The sequence below is a fragment of the Mustelus asterias genome, chromosome 19 (genome assembly GCF_964213995.1).
Source record: "Mustelus asterias chromosome 19, sMusAst1.hap1.1, whole genome shotgun sequence".
NCBI classification, from domain to species: Eukaryota; Metazoa; Chordata; class Chondrichthyes; order Carcharhiniformes; family Triakidae; genus Mustelus; species Mustelus asterias.
The window spans coordinates 40,137,242-40,149,506 of record NC_135819.1 but is presented as its reverse complement, the minus strand read 5'-3'; the positions used below and the strand labels follow the sequence as shown (position 1 = coordinate 40,149,506).

The window sequence follows — 12,265 nt, the reverse complement described above, 5'->3', positions numbered from 1 at the left end:
TTACCCTTATTAGGTTTCCCTTCCTGATTTCCATATAACCCTTTTCCTGAACTCAACTGTTTGTCTAAAGTATCATACATCTCAGCTTAGTTTCAGGGGGATTAGCAGGGTAAATATGTGGGGTTATGGGGATAGGGCCTGGATGGGATTGTGGTCTGTGCAGACTCGATGGGCCGAATGGCCTCTTTCTGCACTGTAGGGATTCTATGATTCTATTAAATAAATGTGAATAAATGCTAGTTTTTTTATTGTCTGTCAGTTTGTATATTCTAATTCTTTTGAAAATTACTGTTCCTCAGACAACAAAGTACTAATAAGTGTGCTACCACTGAGTGGAAAATTAGTCCCTGTTGATTTGTGCAAAAGTGTTCTATCAGGTCGCCCCTCAGCCTCCATCTTTCTAGGGAGAACAATCCCAGTTTATTCAATCTCAAATTCAAGAGCCTTCAAAAGCAAAGCCGTGCTTTCTGAAAAACAGACACTTTTCTGACTTGGCTGGAGTGGTTGCTCTAAACTTTGCACTTTCACAGCTCTTTTTCCCAACAAAGAACTGTACCTAAGAGGTCTCACATAGACACCACCCAACACAGTTCAACATCTCTCCCTAAATATCCTTTTCCATTTTCACATTCATTTCCATTGTCCTCAGCACTGATTTGAACTTAACTTTCCCAAAACATATATCTTTCATGTTCTTCCGATTACCCCCACTTTCAAGTTAAATAGAATTTAATAATCTTTCCTTGTTAATTTCTGATGATTTCCGAGTTGTAAAAGCTTTTACCAGCTGAAAATCCAAACCCTTACCTATCCCCTAATGCACATTTCTACACGATGTCTATTTACTTAAAGAAATCCACTTGACCATACCTTCAGTAAAGTGCATGCACCTACATGTCCTATACATCACAGACACTTACTGCGGAATTTTCCCATCCCACCCGTGGCGTGAATCGTAGTGGGCGAGACACTGACCGTGAAAAGGTCCGTTGACCTCGGGCGAAACCTTCCTGTTTCAGGGAGAGCATGGCCAGAAAATCCTGCCCTGAGTCTTAAGTTTAATGAAATTAGTTTCATATACACACGGAGCCACAAGGCTGCTTCACAGAATAACTCAATAGACATCAAAAGTATTAAAAATAAAAACATCTCTTGTCACATTTCAAAGATTCCTAGCGATGGTCAACCAAGTTGACAAGTTCCGACCAAATTTGGCAAAGGTCAACAAGCCCTTGAGATAGCTATTGAGTGAGGGTCAAATGTGGTGCTAGAACATAGACCAGCAAAATGCTTTTGAAAGGATTAAATAACTTCTAATCTCTCCTGAAATTGTGCCACATTATGACCCAGAATTACCAAGCATGATAGCATCAGATTAATAGGTCTGGGGATATTTTTATTTCAAGTGCAGAGAGATGGCAAGTGTGGACCAGTCTGCTATGCTTCTAGAAACAGAACAGAAATACGCCACAAAACAGAACACTGATAGAAAAAGCAACGGCAGCAGCAATAAATTTTCAGCATATGTTAAGAGATTGCATTTCAAAACTGAAAGAGACGATAAGCTATTAGTTATGCTTCTGCACATGAAAGAAATTGTGAAAATGCTGCCTAGAATCAAGTAGTTCAGACTAAGACTGATGAGACTGGTTTAGACAGCTCAAAAACTAACGCAATGAAGTCTGAGACTTTTGGCAGAAATGTAGAAGGATGTAACTATGGCAGCAATAAAGACTTGGGGGGAAATGCAGAATAAAGAGTTAACATCAGAAACAAACATGATGCTGATGTAATAAAGATGTCAGGTCACATGACTGAGGAGGAAGAGAGAACTGGAAGGAGGAGAAGCTGCAACCTCGTGTAGAGGTCTAAATGTATAAATAGCGCTGTAAATAAAGAGTAATCGTTTTGAGAAATGTCAGACTCAAGGATCATACTTTATGCTGGTACAGTTAGCACTGCTGCCTTACAGCACCAGGGACTTGGATTCGATTCCAGCCTTGGGCCACTGTCTGTGTGGAGTTTGCACATTCACCCTGTGTCTGTCTGGGTTTTCTCCGGGTGCTCCGGTTTCCTCCCACAGTCCAAAGATTAGGTTATGTTGACTTGCCATGCTAAATTGCCCTTTATTGTCAGGGGACTAGCAGGGTAAACGTGTGGGGTTATGGGGATAGGTGACTGCAATTGTTGTTGGTGCAGGCTCGATGGGCCGAATGGCCATTTTCTGCACCATAGCGATTCTATTCTGTGAAGAATTCCCAAAACCTCTGTCTGCACCCCAACAACGCAACAAAAGAGGGAAAGTGACAGAAAGTGACAAATACATCGGAATTCTATCGCCTTGGCGCCATGGAATAAGAGCGGGCGAGCAGCAGACAACGGAAATGTCCGTTAACTTCAGGTGGGAATTTCCGGTCTCACTCGAGCAAGGCTGTAAAATCCCACCCATAAAATCAGAAAAAGCTGATATCAAGTTGGGTAATTGTAGGAAGTTTTTGTGTGGTTCTTTGCCTGGGAATGTTCTATCCAGAATTTAGAATATTATATCTCAAATATGTGGGCCTCTCCCCACCAAGGTAGTCTGTGCATTGTGTTTTCCTAGTAATTGCCTTCCCGAGTTCATTACTCCAAACAGTATATAATACATGTTAATGTACACATGATACTTCCAATGTAAGCAGCGAAACATGGATCTATGAAGAAGATGAAATAATGGATAGCTGGTTCCTCAGAGATATTGGTATGTAATACAATCATTGTCAGAGACTCCTCTGCATAACATCCATTTGCTAGCAGAGAACACATACAACAGCAGACATGTACAAACAAGGTGCCTCATTGAAATAAATAATGGCATGCTATAGCAACAAAGTTCAAAGTTTTTAAAGTTTATTCATTAATGTCACAAGTAGGCTTACATTAACACTGCAATGAAGTTACTGTGAAAATCCCCTAGTTGCCACACTCCGGCGTCTGTTCAGGTACACTGGGGGAGAATTTAGCATGGCCAATGCACCAAGCCAGCACATCTTTTGGACTGTGGAAGGAAACCAGAGCACCCGGAGGAAACCCACGCAGACACGGGGAGAATGTGCAGACTCCGCACAGACAGTGACCCAAGCTGGGGATCAAACCCAGTTCCCTGGTGCTGTGAGGCAGCAGTGCTAACCACTGTGCCACCATGCAACACATTTAACACCTAGACTATTCTGCAGGGAGGCGCTTAAAATGTGCCTAAGAATGTTGGTGAACTTTGCAGCAAAATACTTCCCAAAACAGAGACTTAACCAAACTTGGATAAGGTGCAGCTGCATGGCACGGAATCGGGGGATAGTGGTGCGTAGCAGGCAGGGAGATTCCTGGCTGAGTATCTCACTGCCCAATCCTTCCAGTTAGCCCTGCAATGGGCATTAAATATTATTGCTTGTATATTTTCTGCAGGCAACTTTATAGGGTAAATCTGTGAGGTTCCATTGCTGTTGGGCATCAGTGCAGGTCAGCATTAAAGGTGTAGGACAAAAGCACTGATTTTATTTGACCAGGGTTACTGCTAACAAATCTTTATACAGCTTCACAATGTGACTCCTTTATGAAGTGTTAACTTTACTTTGCACATTTAATTATCTAATGCATGATAAAGTTATTGACTGCAAAACATAGTGAAAGCAAAGTCATTTTAATGGAAACACTACAGAACCTGAGTGAATTTTGTGGGTAAATATTTCCCTGGTGCACCGTGAGTTTCTCTGAGCTGCATTTTCCCCTTACTAGTGGGATATCAAAGATTATTTCTACTCGTTTATCGGGTACACTAATAAGCATGCTTTGTGCATTTAAAGTCAGTGGAGCGGCTCATTTATTACAGATATTGTGCAGCTATGGTATAATCAGTATTAGTGACAGTGTCCCTCGTGAGTCCTGTCTCCAGGCTCTCTCTCAGCAACTACCGGTGACCTGTGCCCTCTTCATGTTTGAGTCCATGTGTGGCAGGGAGGTTCACCTTCTGACTTATTTTCCTCCTCAACTCCCAAACCTTTCTAATGAGTGTAAGTGTGAAAGGTACAGCAGCCCACCACAAGATGGGGTAAGTCATCATTAACTGGAATAGATAGTTACCAAAATTGTTGGATGTTTTGCGGCAATACCTTAAAGCCTCTCCACTACCGACAATGCACAAGTTAGAAGCCTAGTAAAATGCTGTACATTTGCTAGAATAGATGCAGCCACAACAACAAATCAAAAAGATTAATAATATCCAGGATGATAACAGTCCATGTGATCAGCAGCCCATCCACCGACTTGAGCATCCATACCCTCCTCCGTTGCTGACTTCATATTATTAACACGATTGCTTCAAATTAGGGGAGGCAATGGCCTAGTTGTATTATTGCTAGACTATTACTCCAGAAACTCAGCTAATGTTCTGGGGACCCGGGTTCAAATCTCACCACCGCAGCTGGCGGAATTTGAATTCAATACAAAATATCTGGAATTAAGAATCTACTGATGACCATGAAACCGTCGTCGATTGTTGGCGGGGCAGGTTGAATGGCATATTGCTCCTGGGCTTAACAAATAGAACGTAGAGCACCAAAGCATGACGTTATGACAATCATTTGTAAAACACTGGTTCAGCCTCATCTAGAGTATTGCATCCAGTTCTGGGCACCACGCTTTAGGAAAGATGTGAAGGCATTGGAGAGATGCAGGAAACATCCATGAGAATAGTTCCAAGGAAGAGGGATTTCAGATACATGGATAGATTGGAGAAGCTGGAATTATTCTCCTTGGAGAAAAGAAGGTTAAGAGGAGATTGAATAGAAGTTTTCAAAACCATGTGTGCTGGAATTCTCCAACCTTGCCCATGGTTACGATTCTCCGGTCTCTCTGCAGCGGGTGGAATTTTGGCGGCGCGCCAAATTCTCCGTTCTCGATGACAGTGGCGACGGAGCGAACAAAATCGGAGAATTCCAGCCGAGGAGTCCAGATGGAAAAGAGAAGGAGAAATTGTACCCATTGGTGGAAGGACAGTGCCACAGTGGTTAGCACTGCTGCCTCCAGGGATCAGGGTTTGATTCCCGGCTTGGGTCACTGTCTGTGTGGAATTTGCACATTCTCCCCGTGTCTGCGTGGGTTTCCTCCGGGTGCTCCAGTTTCCTCCCACAGTACAAAGATGTGCAGGTTAGGTTGATTGGCCATGCTAAATTGCCCCTTAGTGTCCTGGGATGTGTATGTTAGAGGGATTAGCGGGTAAATATGTGGATTTTCGAGGATAGGGCCTGGGTGGGATTGTTGTCGGTGCAGACTCAATGGGCTGAATGGCCTTCTTCTGCACTGTAGGGTTTCTATGATTCTATGATTAGAGGATGCCAAATTCTGCAGCGACTGCTCAGGATCTGGAGTTCACAGCCTGAGAGTGCGGTGGACGAGATTCAATACTGGCTTTCAAAAGAGAATTGGAAGAGAAAAAGCAATTGCAGGGTTAAAAGGAAAAGGGAAAGTGGGGCTAACAGAGTAGCTCTTGCAGAGCCATGACAGGCCAAATGGCCTCCTTCTGTGCTGTAACTATTCAATGATCCTATGGGTGGAATTCGCCAACCCTTTCTGCAGGTTGGGTCTTCCAGTCCCGCCAAAGTCGACCCTGCTACAGGTTTCAGAACAGTGGCATGGGCAAGCAATGTAAATCACCATCGACTTCATTGGGACTAGCCGATCGCACCAGAGGCCGTTGGCAAGCCTCCTCTGCTGTGGGAACAACCAACAACAGAACAGCTTCAGAAATCCACCCCGTGTGTCTTAACATGAATCCAAGTATATTCAGTAACATACTGAATGGAAATACTGCATGATATCCATTGGCAGGGAGATAATATATATCTCTAGTTGGTATCAGGGATGAGATGCTAAGAGCATCCTCCTAGAATCTAATCATTAACTCAGTGTGTTTGTATTAATCACATGGAGCAGCTGGTGGATTAGTTAGCAGCACAGCCACATTTCTCCATCCAATTTGAGCAGCATTAATTCTTTGTAAAATTGATAATAGGAGCTTAAGACATGAAGTGTGATGTTGGAGCAGACCAGCTGAGGGATGCCTTAAATCGAGATCAAAATCCGAGATGGAAATTTTGCGTCGTCTGTCTGCATTGTTTACACCTGCTTCCTGGAAAATGGCTGCGCAGTGAGGCGAGCTAGAACAGGATTGTCTCACAGTGTTAGTGACGACAACATGTACATGTCCCACAGTGGCGTGATTCACCCCGTTAAAACTGCTGAGGGTCACACAGTTGGGAGCCAGTTTTGGCTTGGGAGTTGGGAGGGGTGTGGGTGGGGGTGGATGGGAAGGGCAGGGGGTTGCTGTGGTAGGTGTCTGGGACGCACCCTATTAGAGGAGGCAGCATGTAATTTTATAGCCCCTAAGTTAGGTCAGCATCATACCAATAAGATTGAGCTGTGAGGCTCATGATCCTCAAGTATTTACAGTAAGACCTGAAAGGAGTAGGAGAAGAGAGTACTGGGGTGTAGGCGGTGAAAACCCGGAAATCCTCGGGACACAAAGGTTCAGCCAAATTGGCCACAAACTGAACTGGACCAGCCATATTGATACTGTGGCTACAAGAGCAGGTCAGAGGCTGGGAATTCTGCAGCAAGTAACTCGCCCCCTGACTCTCCAAAGCCAGTCTACCATCTACGAGGCACAAATCAGGAGTATCACTGAATATTCTCCACTTGCCTAGATGATTGCAGCTCCAACAACACTCAAAAAGCTCAACATCATCCAGGACAAAGCAGCCCACTTGATGTCACGCCAGCCACCACCTTCAACATTCACTCCGTCCATGCATAGTGCAAACCATCTACAAGATGCACTGCAGCAATACATCAAGACTCCTTCCACAGCATTTTAAAAGCCTATGACCTCTATCATCCAGAAGGACAAGGGCAGCAGATGCATGGGAACAGTACCACCTGCAATTTCCCCTTCAAGCTACATATCATGCTGACTTGAAACTATGTCACTGTTCCTACACTGGCGCTGGGTCAAAATTCTGAAACTTTCTCCCAAACAGCACTGTGGGTGTACCTACACAGTAAGGAGTCTCACAACACCAGGTTAAAGTCCAACAGGTTTATTTGGTAGCAAATACCATAAGCTTTCAGAGCACTGCTCCTTCATCAGATGGAGTGGATATATGTACCTACACCACATGGCCTACAGCGGTTCAAGAAGGCAGGTCATCACTACCTTCTCAAGGGCAATTAGGGATGGGTAATAAATGATAGCATGGCCAGCGATGCCCACAACCTGTGAAAGAATAATCAAAACACCTAGAAATTAAAGTCAAACCTCTCAGGGTTGAAATTAGGGAATCAAAATTAAGTTCTTCATACAAAAGCTGGTAGAAGTTTGGAATTCCTTTCCACTGAATGATGAATCAATTGTAAGTTTTAAATGTGAGATTAAAGCATTTTGGTTAACCAAAGATAGGAAGGGATATGGAGAAAGGCCAGTATGTGGAGTTAGGCGAATGGAATGTTGGCCTTTATCGCGAGGGGGATAGAATATAAAAGCAGGGAGGTCTTGCTGCAACTGTACAAGGTACTGGTGAGGCCGCAACTGGAGTACTGTGTGCAGTTTTGGTCCCCTTATTTGCGAAAGGATATATTGGCCTTGGAGGGAGTGCAGAGAAGGTTCACCAGGTTGATACCGGAGATGAGGGGTGTAGCTTATGAGGAGAGATTAAACAGATTGGGTCTGTACTCGTTGGAGTTTAGAAGGATGAGGGGTGATCTTATAGAGACATATAAGATAATGAAGGGGCTGGATAGGGTAGAGGTGGAGAGATTCTTTCCACTTAAAAGGGAAACCAGAACTAGAGGGCACAGCCTCAAAATAAGTGGGGGCCGGTTCAGAACAGAGTTGAGGGGGAACTTCTTCTCTCAGAGGGTAGTGAATCTCTGGAATTCTCTGCCCATTGAAGTGGTGGAGGCTTCCTCGTTGAATATGTTAAAATCACGGGTACATAGTTTTCTGATCGATAAGGGAATTAGGGGATATGGGGAGCAGGCGGGTAAGTGGAACTGATTCGCTTCAGATCAGCCATAGAATCATAGAATCATAGAAATCCTACAGTGCAGAAGGAGGCCATTCGGCCCATCGAGTCTGCACCGACCACAATCCCACCCAGGCCCTACCCCCACATATTTACCCGCTAATCCCTCCAACCTACGCATCTCAGGACTCTAAGGGGCAATTTTTAACCTGGCCAATCAACCTAACCCGCACATCTTTGGACTGTGGGAGGAAACCGGAGCACCCGGAGGAAACCCACGCAGACACGAGGAGAATGTGCAAACTCCACACAGACAGTGACCCGAGCCGGGAATCGAACCCAGGACCCTGGAGCTGTGAAGCAGCAGTGCTAACCACTGTGCTACCATGCCGTGATCTTGTTGAATGGCGGGGCAGGCTCGAAGGGCCAGATGGCCTACTCCTGCTCCTATTTCTTATGTTCTTATGTTTGCACGTTCTTCCCGTGTCTGTGTGGGTTTCCTCCGGTGCTCCGGTTTCCTCCCACAGTCCAAAGATGTGCGGGTTAGGTTGATTGGCCATGCTAAATTGACCCTAGCGTCAGGGGGAATTAGCAGGGTAAAAGTGTGGGGTTACAGGAATAGGACCTAGGTGGGATTGTGATCGGTACAGACTTGATAGGTCGAATGGTGTCCTTCTGTACTGTAGGAGTTCTAAATTACTAACAATTTATTTTGAAATTTGTAAAATGGGAAGTGTCGGTCAACCTTCTTTGAAGTTGTTTTAAAATTAATACAAATCACATAACAACAGATGGGCATTGTATATCCAGATTATTTGCTGCAGACTTTGATGAAAACTACACAGGTATTAACTTGCTTTCAAGATTTTTAATTGATTCAAAAATGGTCCATAAAACAAATGGAGAAGAGCATTTACCAAAATTACTGCCCTAAATATTGTCTTGTTTATCACTTAAAATTCCAGATGTTTCAAGTGATCATTTATTCACAAAGAACAAAATGTTAGGAATAACAGTGATGTATGTGGTTACAATTCCTCGCCATAGAGCCAGGAAGGTCAATGGGGCAGCACAGTGGCACAGTGGTTAGCACTGCTGCCTCATAGCGCCAGGGACCTGGGTTCGATTCCTGGCTTGGGTCATTGTCTGTGTGCAGTTTGCACATTCTCCCCGTGTCTGCGTGGATTTCCTCCGGGTGCACCGGTTTCGTCCCACAGTCCAAAGATGTGTGGGTTAGGTGGATTGGTCATGCTAAATTGTCCCTTAGTGTCAGGGGGACTAGCATCGGTAAGTGCATGGGGTTACGGGGATAGGACTGGGTGTGATTGTGATAGATGCAGACTCAATGGGTTGAATGGCCTTCTTCTGCATTCTATGATTCTATGATTTAATAGGCCCTTCAAAATTATATGGCTCTTTGATAAATTAAATAAGGAAAACTGTTTCCATTGATAAGAAGGTCGGTAACTATAGGACACACATCTAATTGGTAAAAGAACCAGAGGTAAGATTTTCTTTGAAAGCACCAGGTTAGTATGATCAGGACTGCATTCCCTGAAATGAAGATGGACACTGATTTAATAGTAACTTGTGTAAGAGAATTGGATATATAATTGCCAAAGAAAAACTTTGCAGTAATTGGATAATTTCTTCAATATATTGTAAAATTTGATGGATTGAAAATCCAAGTGATATTTTATCATTTTAAATACGAGAGTAGATCTTATACACCAGTATCAAGGATACTATGTTTGGATTTACTGTTAATCAACGGAACTAGCTGTGAAAATATGACTAAACTCAGATGAGTCAATGTTGTCACTGAAACGGAATAGTGGAGCATTTCAGAAAGATGTGCTAAGAGTTCCTTTCTTTCCTTTCCTACATTGTAATTTGATAGCCTTTCTGATTAGAATTTCACCTTACATTTTATCAGCTTTTTTGACAGCTTGTGTTTGTTTTGGCTTGATGAAGCCCTTTCACAGTGAACAAAAATTAGGAGAACTTGTACAATTGAAAGTTTTTAAACAATTAGCCTGTAAAGTCCAAAGGCTATTGCATACTCTGTGCCATTTCCCCTCAGCACAAATAAGATAATGTGACTCAATTATTGTCACATAAGTTGAAGCAAAATCGAAAACAGAAATTGCAATTTTTTTTATTTATTTGTGGGACATGTGTGTCACTGGCTGGTCAGCATTTATTGCCCATCCTTAGTTGTCCTTGAGAAGGTGGTGCTGGTGAGCTGCCTTCTTGAAATGCTGCTGTGGATCAACCCACAGTGCCGTTAGGGAGAGAATTCCAGGATTTTGATCTAGTGACTGCGAAGGAACAACGATATATTTCCAAGTCAGGATGGTGAGCGGCTTGGAGGGGAGCTTGCAGGTGGTGGTGTTCCCATGTATCTGCTGCCCTTGTCCTTCTAGAGGGAAGTGGTCATGGATTTGGAAGGTGCTGTTTAAGGAACTTTGGTGAATATAAAGGGTTATTTTCAGAACTTGAGCATTGCTGAAAAAAGAAACATGTTGTTGAAACTTTTCATCTTGCACTCACCAGAACAGAAATGCAAGGATATCAATTATAAAGGGAGCAACAATTTATACTGAATGAGAAGAAAGTGCTGATTGATTGGCAAGTGGACTCTGATTGATAGAGACTTTGCCATGGAGAATGCACCAGGGAACAATTAACTGCCAAGCTTTTGCCTAAATTCATACCAGTCAGGTCGATTCTGACCAATGATTCGTGGATCATATCAAACAGCACGTCACTTTGGCTATTTGTAACAGCAAAGTACTGACCATATCCAACCAACTTGTGCATTCAAAGCTCAAAACATAGTGTCCACCGTTACATGTAATTCTGCGATTGGACAGCACTTGCTTGACAATCCTGACTGTGCTAAGTATTGCACTGTCACCAATTTAAGATTATCAGTCAGGCTTCCAGTGTGGTTTACATATGCACACTAGAAGCTACATATTTGCAAGCTCAGGGCCTGTCCTTTACAGACAGAATGAGGATGGCCATGTTTTGTGCCTTTTTCAACTAAACAAAACTTTGCGACACAGCAATTCCCTGGTTCATTTCCCATGAAAATGCCAAGAAAACATCAGAGTCAACCTGCTTGGTTTGAGTTTAAACAGTTAACTGTTCTCTGGTGCATTTTCCATGGCAACACCTCTACCAACCAGAGTCCGCTTGTTGACCAAACAGCATTCTCTTCTCATGCAGCATTAATTGTTGTTTCCTCCACAACTGTGATTCTTGCATTTCTATTCTGATGAGTGCAAAATGAAAAGCTTCCAAAGCATGTATTTTTTTTTTGCAATATGCAAATCATTATATGTATTATGGAGGCTGAGCTTTAGGAAAAATTAAACTAAATGGACTGACATAATTTTTCAGACTTTAGTTAAATATTTCATTTCACAATGAATGATGTTGCTTGCAGCGTATCTGAGATGGGCAGCACGGTGGCAGAGTGGTTGGCACTGCTGCCTCACAGCATCAGGGACCTGGGTACAATTCCCAGCTTGGGTCACTGTCTGTGCGGAGTCTGCACTTTCTCCCTGTGTCTGCGTGGGTTTCCTCCGGGCCTCTCCACAGTCCAAAGACATGCTGGTTAGGTGCATTGGACATGTTAAATTCTCCCTCAGTGTACCCAAACAGGCGCCGGAGTGTGGCGACTAGGGGATTTTCACAGTAACTTCATTGCAGTGTTAATGTAAGCCTACTTGTGACTAATAAATAAACTTTATTGCACTGCTTTAGCAATGATGTGCAGGATGAACATCATGGGAAAATCAAAGAGAGGGAAGGGAAAGAAAACATTTTAAAAGGAAGCATCTCTAATACCTGATGAGATGAATTAACAGCTGGCAGTTTGCTTTTGAATAGAATTATTTATCTTAATTACAGTTATGATGTAATGCAAGATAAATGCTAACACCACCAACAACAACTCTTTGCATTTATATAGCATCGTTAACAGAGTAAACCACCCAGACGGACTTCACAGGAGCCCAATCCGACAAGCTCACTGAGCCAAAGGGGAGGATGTCAGAGCAGCTGAGCAGAAGCTTGGTCAGAGAAGCCTTATCTTTATCACATTATTTGCAACTCTTTTAAATTTACTCCAGCATTTTTCTTTGCAAAGTAACCACAAAGCAATGAGCGATAATGTGTGGTCACAAACCCCCCTAAATTAA

The 12,265-nt window shown here is 43.2% G+C and overlaps 1 protein-coding gene across 1 annotated transcript in view; it reads right to left on the bottom strand.

Annotated features, from left to right (window-relative positions):
• LOC144507607 (anoctamin-1-like) overlaps nucleotides 1–12,265 on the bottom strand; it is a 145,891-nt gene that overhangs the window by 122,754 nt on the left and 10,872 nt on the right. The gene's annotated exons all lie outside the window — the stretch shown is intronic.